We start from the raw sequence: 14,632 nt of genomic DNA, 5'->3' as shown, positions 1-14,632 counted from the left end.
ACTGCGTCCAGATGTGGTCCCCTCATCTCAAAAAAGATATACTGGCCTTAGAAAAGGTTTAGAAAAGGGCAACTAAAATGATTAGGGGTTTGGAACGGGTCCCATATGAGGAGAGATTAAAGAGGCTAGGACTTTTCAGCTTGGAAAAGAGGAGACTAAGGGGGGATATGATAGAGGTAGATAAAATCATGAGTGGTGTGGAGAAAGTGAATAAGGAAAAGTTATTTACTTTTCCCCATAATATAAGAACTAGGGGCCACCAAATGAAATTAATGGGTAGCAGGTTTAAAACAAATGGGTAAGGAATGGTGTCCTTAGCCTCTGTATGTCAGAGGGTGGAGATGGATGGCAGGAGAGAGATCACTAGATCATTACCTGTTAGGTTCACTCCCTCTGGGGCACCTGGCATTGGCCACTGTCGGTAGACAGGATATTGGGCTGGATGGACCTTTGGTCTGACCCAGTATAGCCATTCTTATGTTCTTATGTAAAGGTGCAAATGTCCTTTTTATAATCTAAGGACATTCAGGTCAGTTATACTCAATTTTTTTGCAGGACAAGCTCATGCTCTCTCTTTGTTTCTGAAAGATCAGACTAAACCCAGGATCAAACTAATTTCATCTTACACAGCTTCAATCATATTTAACTCATTTCCTCACTTTTAACGTTTTTTACTAGTGTTATTCATAAGACTACAACAAAATTAATAAGCCCTTCTTGGTGCCAGTGCAACTGGGTTTCAGAGCGTATATATTTCAGATTGCTGAGCTAAACTTATAGAAATTGGTGAGCAGAGATGAATGGATCACATTGGTACCACAAAACAAGTATAGATATGCTGTACCCAATCCTTATAACCCTAGCATATTGTCACGGTGTTCAACGTACAGCCATAGGAATGGCTGTACTGGTCAAATCAACTATCCACCTAGCCCAGTATCCTGTCTTCCGACTGTGGCCAGCACCAGATGCTTCAGAGAGAATGAACTTAACAGCGCAATTTATTGAGTGATCCATCCCTGTCATCCAGTCCCAGCTTTTGGCAGTCAGAGGTTTAGGGACACCCAGAGCATAGGGTTCAGTCCCTGACCATCTTGGCTAATAACCATCGATGGACCGATCCTCTATAAACTTGTCTAATTCTCTTTTGAACCCAGTTATACTTTTGGCCTTCACAACATCCCCTAGCAATGAGTTCCACAGGCTGACTGTGTGTGATATGAAGAAGTACTTCCTTATGTTTGTTTTAAACCTTCTGCCTATTAATTTCATTGGGTGGCCCCTGGTTCTCATGTCATGAGAAGGGGTAAACAACACTTTTTCTCCACATCATTCATGATTTTATAGACCTCTATAATATGCCCCTTTAGTAATCTCTTTTCTAAACTAGACAGTCCTGGTCTTCTTAATCTCGCCTCATATGGAAGCTGTGTCATATCCCTAATCATTTTGTTGTCCCGCCCTGTATTTTTTCCAGCTCTAATGTATCTTTTCTGAGATGGCGCAACCAGAACTACATGCGATATTTAAGGTGTAAGCATACCATGGATTTATAACAGGGGTGGGCAAACTTTTTGCGCTGAGGGCCACAACCGGGGGGGGAGGGAAGAGGAATTGTATACAGGGCTGGGGCAGGGGGTTGGGGTGCAGGAGGGGGTGCGGTGTGCAGGAACAGGCTCCGGGCAAGGGATTGGGGCAGAGGAGGGGTGTATAAAAATAACCAGCCACATTGCTTATCCTAGATTGTCACCACAAGCAACATTTCTAAGATCACTGAAAAAGGCTTAGCCTGGGCAATCAGATAGGGGTACTGTTGAATAGCCTGACCGAAACATACAACTACACCAAATACCTAGGGCCCTACCAAATTCACGCCCATGAAAAATGTGTCATGGACCGTGAAATCTGGCCTTTTGTATGTTCTTACCCTATACTATACAGATTTTATGGGGGGAGACCAGTGCTTCTCACATTGGGGCAGCGCAGAAATAACAGTAGCAGTACTGCAACCCCCACCCACATCTCCTTTTTGGGTTGGGACCCCTGCAATTACAACGCTGTGACATTTCAGATTTAAATATCTGAAATAATAAAACTTATGATTTTTAAAATCCTATGACCGTGAAATTGACCAAAATGGACCATGAATTTGGTAGGACCCTACATATACCAGTAAATGCATGAATTTTAGTTTAATCTGCATTAAGTAATTACCTTCTATGCCTGTTCAGTATACCTTATTTATAGGAAAACCACCCTCACAAACTAGGATCAAGTTTCAGCAGCTTCACTGATAGTATTAAAAAGCTTAGCTGAGCCTTTATTCAGTGGTTCTTAACCAAGGGTACATATACTCTTGGGAGTGTGCAGGTCTTCCAGGGGGTACATCAACTCATCTAGATATTTGCCTAGTTTTACAAGAGGCTACATAAAAAGCACTAGCGAAGTCAGTGCAAAATAAAATTTCATACGAACAATGACTTGTTTATATTGCTCTATATCCTGTAGTTCTATATATCAAAACCATCTGAAATACAAGTACAATATTTATATTCTAATTGACTTATTTTATAATTATATGGTACAAATGAGTACATAAACAATTTTTCAGTAGCAGTGCGCTGTGACGCTTTTATATTTTTATGTCTGATTTTGTAAGCAAGTAGTTTTTAACTGAGGTGAAACTTGGGGTATGCAAGACCAATCAGACTCCTGAAAGGGGCACAGTAGCCTGGAAAGGTTGAGAACCACTAAGTTAGAACATCTGCATTTGTGTGTGTGTTGGGAAAAAAAAATCTATTCTTATAAGGGTATGTCTACACTATGAAATTAGGTTGATTTTATAGAAGTCGATTTTTTGAAAACGATTTTATACAGTCGATTGTGTATGGCCCCACTAAGCGCATTAAGTTGGCGGAGTGTGTCCTCAATACCTTGGCTAGCATCGACTTACAGAGCGGTGCACTGTGGGTAGCTATCCCACAGTTCCCACAGTCTCCGCTGCCCATTGGAATTCTGGGTTAAGCTCCCAATGCCTTAAGGGGGAAAAACATTGTCGCGGGTGGTTTTGGGTACATGTCCTCAGTTGCCCCTCCCTCCCTCTGTGAAAGCAACAGTAGACAATCATTTGGTGCCTTTTTTCCTGGGTTATTTGTGCAGACGCCATACCATGGCAAGCATGGACCCCGCTGCAATGGGGTTCCCTAACTGTGGTGTGGCAATAGACGGAACACATATCCCTTTCTTGGCACCGGACCACGTTGCCAACCAGTACGTAAACCACAAGGGGTACTTCTCAATAGTGCTGGAAGCACTGGTGGATCACAAGGGAAGTTTCACCAACATCAACGTGGAATGGCCGGAAAGGTGCATGACACTTGCATCTTTAAGAACTGTGGGCTCTTTGAGCAGTTGTAAGAAGGGACTTACTTCCCAGACCAGAAAATTACCACTGGGGATGTTGAAATGCCAATAGTTATCCTTGCGCACCCAGCCTACCCCTTGCTCCCATGGCTCATGAAGCAGTACACAGGCAGCCTGGACAGTAGTAAGGAGCAGTTCAACTATAGGCTGAGCAAGTGCAGAATGGTGGTAGAATGTGCCTTTGGATGTTTAAAAGCTCGCTAGCCGTGTTTGCTGACTAGGTTAGACTTCAGCACAACCAACATTCCCATTGTTATTGCTGCTTGTTGTGTGCTCCATAATATCTGTGAGAGTAAGAGGGAAACATTTATGGCGGGGTGGGAGCTTAAGGCAAATCACCTGGCAGCCGATTTTGAGCAGCCAGACACCATGGCGATTAGAAAAGCAAAGCTAGGCAGGCTGCGCATCAGAGAGGCTTTGAAAACCAGTTTCATGACTGGCCAAGCTATGGTATGACAGTTGTGTGTGTTTCTCCTTGCTGCAAACCTGCCCCCTTTGTTGATTTTAATTCTCTGTAAGCCAATCACCCTCCCCCCTTCGATCACAGCTGGCAAAGGAAATAAAGTAACTATTGTTTTGAAACCATGCATTCTTTCTTTAGTAATTAAAAAAAAAAAAAAGTGAGATAACTGACAAGGTAGCCTGGGTGGGGTGGGGTGCAGGAGCAGGGAAGGACAAGGCCACATTGCTTATTGTAGCCACACTACAAATCAAAACTGTTTGAATGACAGCCTTCTGTTGCTTGGGCCATCCTCTGGAGTGGAGTGGCTGGGTGCCCGGAGCCTTCTCCCGCTGCCCTACGGCGTTCTTGGGTGTCTGGGTGAGGAGGTTATGGAACTTGGGGAGGAGGGCAAGCGGTTATACAATGGATGCAGCGGGGGTCTGTGCTCTTGTTGGCTTTCCTGCAGCTGCACCAGATGCTTCATCATGTTTGTTTGCTCCCCCATTAGCCTCAGCATCGCCTCCTACCTCTGCTCTTCACACTCACTTAATGCTTTCCTGGCCTCTGCCACTGAATACCTCCATGCATTAAGCTGTGCCCTATCAGTGCGGGACGACTGCATGAGGTCATAAAACATGTCATCGCGAGTGCGTTTTTTTCGCTTTCTAATCTGCGATAACCTCAGGGACGGAGATGATAGGGGGAGCATAGAAACATTTGCACCTTAGGGGAGATAAAAAGGGAGAGTAAAATTTAAGATGATACATTTCTGAGAACAAAAGGGAGACTCTTTCACAGTGAATCAAGCAATTCACAGCAGACAGCACATGTGCTTTAGATACAAGGTCGCATTTTGCCCTTTATATTGAGCGCCTACCAATATGGTGACATATCACAAACGGCTGGGCAACAGAATTCAGTTTCCAGGCAGCCATGGCAAGCCTTTTGGTATGCGGGGTTAGCTTCTTATGCCTTCAAAACTTATGGGAATGGTTTCAAACTGCAGCGCCATCCTTTCCCATAGCAAGCAATGCTGGCTGGGTTTCACATTTAAAAGGAGGGGCTGCGGTTTTCGGGTGGATGTGCAGCAGACACCTCCCCCACCCCACCAGGTGGCTATTTTCCGGGATGATCCCTTTTGGCCAAGCGCAAACAACCCAGCATGAACAGGGTCCTTTTACTGTTCCCTTACAAAACTCCCCCTATTTCAACCAGGTGACCACGAATGATATCACTCTCTTGAGGCTAACACAGAAAGATATAGACCGAATGTTGCTTGAATGTGACCAAAACCCAGGACCATTCGCTGCCATGCTTTGTGCTGCAATGATTCCAGACTACTTGCTACTGGCTTCGCATGGTAAAGTGTCCTTCCGTGGAGGACAAAATAAGGCAGCCCTCCCCAGAAACCTTCTGCAAAGGCTTTCAGAGTACCTCCAGAAGAGCTTCATGGAGATGTCCCTGGAGGATTCCTGCTCCATCCCCAGACATGTTAACAGACTTTTCCAGTAGCTGTACTGGCCACGAATGCATCCCAAGTCTTCCGGGCAAATCAAACATTAAACACTATTGCTTTTAAACTCTATACTGTAGTTACAAATGTGCACTCCCCAGAGCTGCCTTTTCCAGCTTCAGGGTCGGGGATCCCGCCTTAGGAGGGTATTGGCTCCAGGGTGATGAAAAGGTCCTGGCTGCCGGGGAGAACGGATTCACACTTGCCTGCTGCGCATTCTTCTCCTCCTCCACAAAATCCTCCTCCCTGTTGCGTGAGACTCCCCCCTTGCAGGTGTCCACAGACAGTGGTGCGGTAGTGGTAGGGTTCCCCCTCCCAGAATGCCATGCAGCTGATCATAGAAGCGGCATGTATGGGGCTCTGACCCAGAGTGACCATTTGCCTCTTTTGTCTTTTGGTAGGCTTGCCTGAGCTCCTTAACTTTCACGCGGCACTGCTGTGTGTCCCTGTTGTAGCCTCTCTCCACCATGCCCTGTGCGATTTTGGCATATATATATTAGCATTTCTTCTTTTTGATCTGAGTTCAGCCTGCACAGATTCTTCTCCCCATACAGCAATCAGATCCAGTGTCTCCCTTTCGGCCCACGCTGGAGCTTGTTTGTGATTCTGGGCAGACTGCATGGTCACCTGTGCTGCTGAGCTCGCCATGCTGACCAAACAGTAAATGAAATTCAAAATTTCCTGGGGCTTTTCCTGTGTACCTGGCTAATGCATCGGAGTTCCAAGTGCTGTCCAGAGCAGTCACAATGGAGCACTCTGGGATAGCTCCTGGAGGCCAATACCGTCGAATTGCGTCTGCACTACCCCAAATTCAACCCAGCAAGGTTGATTTTAGCGCTACTCCCCTCGCCGGGGAGGAGTACAGAAGTAGATTTTAAGAGCCCTTTAGGTCGACGGAACAGGGTTGGTTGTGTAGACGCATTCATTTTAAAATCGACCTAATGCAGCTAAATTCGACCTAACCCCATAGTGTAGATCAGGGCTAAGTCTGTCTGTAAACATTTTTGAGACATATTAAGACCTTAATGCAGTTGCACCTGCATATACCCTGTTGGAATGTGGCTCCTGAGCGCACTGTGTGGTAGAGAGCAATGGGTGGTCAGTTGAGCCACCATACTTCTCTTCTCCCCTCTCCTCCTCTTCTCACCTTGCTTCCTTCTTGGGTCTGGTTAGAGGTTACTAACTGGTGAACACCTTCATTTTACTGCCCTTTTACAGTTATGTATGGCTTTCCCTGATTCTTAAGGACTCCATCTCTCACTGAATTCCTCAATTATAACAACAGTTCTCAGCCTTCATTGCCTGATACTTAAGAGAGAACTCTTCTCAGTTCAGTATCGCCAGCATTCAACACACTATACCTCTAGCTTACTGTGTCTCTTATTACTGAACTTTACACTACACTTCTTACTGTTGTTTCTGTCTCTGACATGCATATACTTTTGAATAAATGCAGGAACAAATTGCAAGATTCTGAAAGCTACTCTAAAGCTCCTTCTAATATCACTACCGTATAGATATGGGTAGGGGCATAACTCAAAAGCTAATAGCTTTTTTCCTTGGCTAATTTTCTAGTCCTATGTCAAAGAAGTACAGTGCCTATATAATGTAGCACTCTGCTTATTATTTTTTAAATTAATGTAAAACAAAGAAGAAAAAAAGTATTGTAAACTAGGAGGGGGTGACATTACTTCTTGAGCACTGGAAAATATTTAGTGAGCATCTATGACGTATCTGCTGTTAAAAAAATATTATTAGACAGTCAGCATATTATTTAAAGCTGGTAAATTTCCAGTTTTCTAACAATGCAATATCAAATGGAGTTTCATGCACAGTGACACTGGATTCCAAGCAACGTGAGTTACAGCGTGGGTTATCACCTGGTTACATGTGAGGTGACATAGATTGTTGAACTTGAGGTTTACTCAGGCATATTAATATGCTACAAATACTTTTCTGAGTGAGCTGAAACTAGAGAGTGGAGAAGTGCTCCAGGTAAAATAATCACCAGCCTGAATTTTTGCACATCCCCAAATTGAACCAAACATATTTTTTCAGGTGGTGATAGCTTTGGTTACATTCTTTCCTATCTCTTCCCAATAGACCTTGGGTTTTCTCCATCACCTTATTCTCAGGCTGCTATATCTTTGTAGATACAGAGATGTCAAACTTCATTGAAGGGCCCTTGATTTCTGCACCATCAACAATACACTAATTTTATAGAGGATGAAGTAAAGAAAAACGTCCAATATAAAGTACATGGACAGTTTTAGAGAGGCAAAATGTAATCATGCAAACTGGAATTTGATCAGAGTTAATACTATTACTCTTGCAAGAAGCCTCATGGACCCCAAGAGGTTAGAACACTTTTTTTTATTTTGTTTTTAAGACAGCTCCTTTATCAATACAATTCTCCTAACATCATATTGAGACTCTGGTTCAATACTAACTACCCTTCTCTATCGTTTCCACTTCCTTCCCCTTCTTACCTGTAAGAAAAGAGGATGTTCAAACCCCATCATCTATGAATCTGCAGGTTCCCTCTTGACCTCTCTGGTCATATCCCAAAATTTTAGGATGGAATAGTGATTCATAATTGACCACAACAGACAGGAAAAACATGCAGTCATGTAGCGGGGGAGTTTTAAGCCAGTAAATACAATTAGCTTTGAAAAGTCTGTTTAAAAAAAGTACTGTAAAAAATAAGAGTGGCATCAAAAGCAATATTTAAAACTACCATGATTTGAAAAACTACTCCTGCCATTTAGGTGATCTAAAATAGAAAGTGCCACATTTTCAACCTAGTTTTGTACCTGAAATTTCTAGGTACAATTTTGCACTGGTAATTATTTGCAGGCATAATTTGTGCCACTTAGACATCTAACGTCCTGGTTTTCAGACACAATCACATACTTATGTGAGGTGGCCTAAATTAATCCCGAATATTGTAAACACAAAATTGGAGACCAGTGTTACCAGAAAATCTGGCTGAAATGATCTAAATGAGCCAGATACTATACTAACCAACGGCACTGTCCAGGATATAAATCAGCTCAGAATTATGAATTTTAATGCAGCAGTTCTAAACATTTCAACTCTATCAACGGGCGTCCTGATCAGGAGTTCTGTAATTATTGTCACTCAGAAGTGACTTTCCAAATACAACAACCTGCTAGGGAAGGTATGTTTCTTTATCATTACAGACAACATATGTCACATACTGTTAATACTCTGAGTTCACAATCTTATTTAATTATCCCTAAACCTATAGACAGTCAGGCCTAACTTTGATTATCCCTAGTGAAGGTAATTTCACAGTTTCCCTTTGCAGTTAGTTCCATTGCTATCCTGCTTTCTTATAGTTCTAATGCTTTTCCTAATACTAGTCTCAAATATCTCCTTGCCTAGCTTAAGGTGATTAGTTCTTGTTTTTTCTTTGTTGACTGGTTGTTATAATAATTGATCCCTCTGTGCTATTTAAGTGTCTGCTATTTAACACAGACTGTCAGTTTATCCTTTTTGCCTTCTTTCATAATAACAGTTAGCACTTTTCATCCATGGGTCTTAGTTCATTTTTCAGATGTGGGTAATATTATCATCTGCCTTTCATAGAGAAACTGAGGCACAGAATGGTTAAGTGGCTTGCCAAAGCTCCCACGGCAAGTCAGTAGCAGAGACTGGAATAAAGCTAAATCTGCTGAATCCAATCTGAGGCTCTTCCATGAGACCATATTCCCTCCTTAACTCAAAAATTCATTTGTGGGAGGGATGAAGGGGAAAGGAGATAGATTAAAAACCCTCTTCTCCACTGCCTGATTTCACTATCTTTCCTAATATATAGGAGACTTTGAAAAGTCCCAACTCAGATCCAATTCAGTGAAAAGGAAGGTTTCAGAGTACCAGCTGTGTTAGTCTGTATTCACAAAAAGAAAAGGAGTACTTGTGGCACCTTAGAGACTGACATGCATCCAATGAAGTGAGCTGTAGCTCATGAAAGCTTATGCTCAAATAAATGTTAGTCTCTAAGGTGCCACAAGTACTCCTTTTCTTTTAGTGAAAAGAAAGGGGCTTAGATGCTTATAAGACAATAGTATCTCTAAATGTTAGAGTTGTAATAGCAACTCCACAACAGTTTCTGTTTTAACCTCCCAAACAACTTTCAGAAATAATACTCAGTGAAGTGGCCAGTAGACTTGTGAATGATTTTTTTCAATTAGAAGCAGAGGTTATAATATCACAGTTCCCCTCCAGCTATGTACTTTCTAGCTTTACAGGCCTCCTCTAAATGTGTTTTCACTTCCCTTCCTTCAGCAAAATGAAATATTTTTCCTGTGAGTGTGTTTCTATTAGACATCTAAAAATCTCACACAGTTTTCAATCCTTTACGCAAATTTAAATAGCAGAGAGGGATCAATTATTATAACAATACAGAAACATATTTCCTGCACTGCTCAGAAGCAATGCAAAGGCTTGGGGCAGTCGGGGTAACAGAGGAGCTGAGAGAGATGGATGTAATTGCTGGGAAGGCACCTGGAAGTGAACCTGGAGGGTTGGTTGGTGTGGGTGGGAGAAGTATGGAATGTTTTTTTTTTTGGGGGGGAGGGGTTGTTAGGGCTCCTCTTCCATTAAGTCAGGCACATCTGTCCCTCTCCCCATGTGCCCCTACACCCCCACTCTCCATTCAGCCAGGCATAACTGCTCCTGTCCCTCTATGTCCCTGCACCCCCACACCCTGCCTCAATGTTATCACCCCACTAGTTCCTGTGCCCCTGCTCGTTCTCCCCCCCACTAGCCCTTCTGAACCCCAGTCTGTGTGACACCCCCTCCCCCAGCAGCCCAGTGTGCCCCACTTTGTCCAACCCCCCCATACCCCGAGCCTCCTCACCTGGCCCCGCGGGCCGGGCTCTATGAGGAACCCAGCCTCCCTCTCCCTCACTGCAGCGGGCAGCTCCCACTTGTGAGCGGCTGCCCTCTCTTCTGGCACCACCTCCTGGGGAATAGGTGTAATTACAGCTTCCCGTTCCCTCTCCCTCACCATCAATTATGGCGGGAGGCGGGGAACCTGCGGGGGAGGGGGGGGGAAGAGACACATTAATTCCGCACCTGCGCAGTGGGGCAAAAATCCCCCCCCAGAACCGACGTGTCCCAGGCCTGGCCCTTGAGCTCGAGCTCTCAAGGCTCAGCCCTGGGCGGGGTCCTGCTGTTGGCTGACCGCGCACCTGCCCCTATCCCCCCCGGAGAGGAGACGTGCACCGGGGGCGGGGGCTGCAGGGTGTTCAGAGCCAGAGCAGGGGGCCAATGTCCCCACGGAGGAGGAGGAGGCGGGACAGGGCGGAGCCGGACCGAGCCATGGGCTGGCGGCCGGGCCCCCGGGCGAGGGACGGTGTTTGAGAGGACACGGGCCGGGCGGGGGAAGAAGCCGCCGCGAGGCCCCGCCCCCTCTTGCCGGCGCCCTGAGGGGTGAAGCCGAGAGGGAGGCGCGCTCGGATAACGGCGCAGGAGCCCGGCAGGTTTGTGGGGCGTTGCCCGTCATCCCATCCCCCCCCAGGTCAGGCGCTGCCTCCTTGGCCCCGCGCGGCGGAGCCCGGGGGGTGGGGGAGGGGCTCGTTCTCTGCCGCTCACCGTGAGCAGGGGCCGTTACTGCCCCGGGGCGCTGCTGGGAACGGCCCCGCCGCGGGGAGTTCCGCGCGCAGCGCCTCACCCTGCGGGGGGCGGGGGCCTCCTGTGACGCGAGCCCGTCCCCGCGCCATGGGGGCACAACGCTCTGGGGGCGCTGCTGCCCCACAGCAGCCGGGGCCGCGGGGGGGGTTGAGGTGTCATGGGTCAAAATAGCAGCCGTCTTCCCCCACTCCACGACTTCTACTTTTAGACCAGGTAGGTGGGCAGAGTTATCCCTGAATTAGGGATAGCTCAGTGGTTTGAGCATTGGCTTGCTAAACCCTGGGCTCTGAGCTCAATCCTTGAGGGGAACCATTTGGGATCTGGGGCAGAAGTTGGGGATTGGTCCCGCTTTGAGCAGCGGATTGGACTGAATGACCTCCTGAGTTCCCTTCCAACCCTGGTATTCTATTCTATGAATTCCTCTTACCCGGTGGCTTTCCTGAGCAGATCAGTGCTGGCCTGGCTGTGCGTCTAAGCCAGGTTTTCTTTGGGTTAAAAAAAATTGTAACATGCGTAAGTTGAATGCGTGGCTGCAGATACCTTTGGCAGGGGGATGAGTGACTGACATTTTATGCAGACACTGAACAGGGAAATAATTCAGAAACAGAGTTCAGAGCCTTTTGGAATGTTTCAGACTTGGCTATTGCACTGCTGGTAAGACTGAGAAACTTCTCCCTAAAGAGGAGTACAGGAACTGTTGCCTGCAGGAGATTATTGGCCTAATACTGACCTATTCTTGTTTCGGAGCAAGTTAGTGTGTATGTGGGGAGAGGGGAGCAGGGGAAGGAGGCACAACTTAAATGCATTTTCTGCTCTGCTATAAACTCTACTAAGTATTGTCTGCAGAGCTCTTTCAAATAGTCAACTAGCACGCTATCTGATTACCCAACTTCCAAGCCGAAGTGCCCACTGCAAGGAGATCCACCAAATAGAGAACGGTTTCTTGAGGGAAGAGGATACCAAGCTAGAATAATGACAGGTTTCAGAGTAGCAGCCGTGTTAGTCAGTACTCGCAAAAAGAAAAGGAGTACTTGTAGCACCTTAGTAGAGACTAACAAATTTATTTGAGCATAAGCTTTCATGAGCTACAGCTCACTTCATGCATCCAATGAAGTGAGCTGTAGCTCATGAAAGCTTATGCTCAAATAAATTTGTTAGTCTCTACTAAGGTGCCACAAGTACTCCTTTTCTTTTTTGCAAGCTAGAATACATACTAAGGACCAATTAACCCTCAATGAGTTTGAATCAGTCACACAAGTAGAGGCACTGGAAACTTTGAGGGTCTGAGGCATGAGGGATATGAGTCACCAGTAGAGACCCAGTCCAGTATGAGAGAGGGTAAAAAGAGTTGGGCCAACTGCTGATCAGAATAACTGATGATTCCTGCAGAGAAGACCATCTATCCTAAAGAAGCCATAGGATTCTCAGGAAATCAACACTGAATACTAACTCCTATTCCAGCTCTAGCCTCCCTTTTTCTAGGCACGGTCACCGAAGAAGACTTGACAGCATCACCTCTATTGGTATCTTGGATCCTTCAAAGTCAGAATCTGTATCAGGCAAAGGCACAGAGATTACTCTAATAGCAGTGATGAATTACCTCCTTATGGCTATTAAACTCTGATGTAGATTACTTGCTCTTATGCACACAGCTTTTGAGAAGCAGAAAGTTGCTATTAGGTATCATCATAGAATATCAGGGTTGGAAGGGACCTCAGGAGGTCATCTAGTCCAACCCCCTGCTCAAACCAGCACCAATCCCCAACTAAATCATCCCAGCCAGGGCTTTGTCAAGCCTGACCTTAAAAACGTCTTAGGAAGGAGATTCCACCACCTCCCTAGGTAACGCATTCCAGTGTTTCACCACCCTCCTAGTGAAAGAGTTTTTCCTAATATCCAACCTAAACCGCCCCCACTGCAACTTGAGACCATTACTCCTTGCTCTGTGATCTGCTACCATTGAGAACAGTCTAGATCTATCCTCTTTGGAACCCCCTTTCAGGTAGTTGAAAGCAGCTATCAAATCCCCCCTCATTCTTCTCTTCCGTAAACTAAACATCCCCAGTTCCCTCAGCCTCTCCTCATAAGTCATGTGTTCCAGTCCCCTAATCATTTTTGTTGCCCTCCGCTGGACTCTTTCCAATTTTTCCACATCCTTCTTGTAGTGTGGGGCCCAAAACTGGACACACTACTCCTGATGAGGCCTCACCAATGTTGAATAGAGGGGAACGATCACGTCCCTAGATCTGCTGGCAATGCCCCTACTTATACATCCCAAAATGCTATTGGCCTTCTTGCCAACAACGGCACACTGTTGACTCATATCCAGCTTCTCGTCCACTGTAACCCCTAGGTCCTTTTCTGCAGAACTGCTGCCGAGCCATTCGGTCCGTAGTCTGTAGCGGTGCATAGGATTCTTCCGTCCTAAGGATGATTTAGTTGGGGATTGGTCCTGCTTTAAGCAGGGGGTTGGACTAGATGACCTCCTGAGGTCCCTTCCAACCCTGATATTCTATGATTCCAAGGACTCTGCACTTGTCCTTGTTGAACCTCATCAGATTTCTTTTGGCCCAATCCTCTAATTTGTCTAGGGCCCTCTGTATCCTATCCTCTACCCTCCAGAGTATCTGCCTCTCCTCCCAGTTGAGTGTCATCTGCAAACTTGCTGAGGGTGCAATCCACTCCATCCTCCAGATCATTAATGAAGATATTGAACAAAACCGGCCCGAGGACTGACCCTTGGGGCACTCCACTTGATACCGGCTGCCAACTAGACATGGAGCCATTGATCACTACCCGTTGAGCCCGACAATCTAGCCAACTTTCTATCCACCTTATAGTCCATCCAGCCCACACTTCTTTAATTTGCTGGCAAGAATACCGTGGGAGACTGTGTCAAAAGCTTTGCTAACGTCAAGGAACAACACGTCCGCTGCTTTCCCCTCATCCACAGAGCCAGTTATCTCGTCATAGAAGGCAATTAGATTAGTCAGGCATGACTTGCCCTTGGTGAATCCATGCTGACTGTTCCTTTCCTGATCGCTTTCCTCTCCTCTAAGTGCTTCAGAATTGATTCCTTGAGGACCTGCTCCATGATTTTTCCAGGGACTGAGGTGAGGCTGACTGGCCTGTAGTTCTGCGGATCCTCCTCCTTCCCTTTTTTAAAGGTGGGCACTACATTAGCCTTTTTCCAGTCGTCCGGGACTTCCCCTGATCTCCATGAGTTTTCAGAGATAATGGCCAATGGCTCTGCAGTTACATCTGCCAACTCCTTTAGCACTCTCGGATGCAGCGCATCCAGCCCCATGGACTTGTGCTCGTCCAGCTTTTCTAAATAGTCCCGAACCACTACTTTCTCCACAGGGGGCTGGTCACCTCCTCCCCATGCTGTGCTGCCAAGTGCAGTAGTCTGGGAGCTGACCTTGTTCGTGAAGACAGAGGCAAAAAAACCATTGAGTACATTAGCTTTTTCCACATCCTCTGTCACTAGGTTGCCTCCCTCATTCAGTAAGGGGCCCACACGTTCCTTGACTTTCTTCTTGTTGCTAACATACCTGAAGAAACCCTTCTTGTTTCTTCTTAACTCTTAACAT

General features: G+C 45.9%; 1 protein-coding gene and 1 long non-coding RNA gene across 9 annotated transcripts in view; one reads left to right on the top strand and one right to left on the bottom strand.

The window, feature by feature from the left end:
• Nucleotides 1–10,366, bottom strand: part of LOC142070648 (uncharacterized) — a 42,773-nt gene extending 32,407 nt beyond the window's left edge. Inside the window, exon 1 of the long non-coding RNA XR_012666592.1 lies at nt 10,264–10,366. This is a non-coding gene — a long non-coding RNA (uncharacterized LOC142070648). The remainder of the gene's footprint in view (nt 1–10,263) is intronic.
• A 389-nt stretch (nt 10,367–10,755) lies between these two features.
• Nucleotides 10,756–14,632, top strand: part of FAM118A (family with sequence similarity 118 member A) — a 31,385-nt gene continuing 27,508 nt past the window's right edge. For 7 of the 8 annotated variants that reach the window (XR_012665467.1, XR_007353264.2, XR_007353265.2 and 4 more), the window contains exon 1: nt 10,756–10,888. The gene's annotated coding sequence lies outside the window, so the exon portion shown is untranslated. Of the gene's footprint in view, nt 10,889–10,953; nt 11,253–14,632 lie in introns of those variants that run through there. The other variant, XM_048824803.2, reaches the window with a different exon arrangement.

This window comes from Caretta caretta, chromosome 1 (assembly GCF_965140235.1).
Source record: "Caretta caretta isolate rCarCar2 chromosome 1, rCarCar1.hap1, whole genome shotgun sequence".
NCBI lineage: Eukaryota > Metazoa > Chordata > Testudines > Cheloniidae > Caretta > Caretta caretta.
Note: the sequence above shows the minus strand (reverse complement) of the source record. Positions and strands in the feature narration are given on the sequence as shown.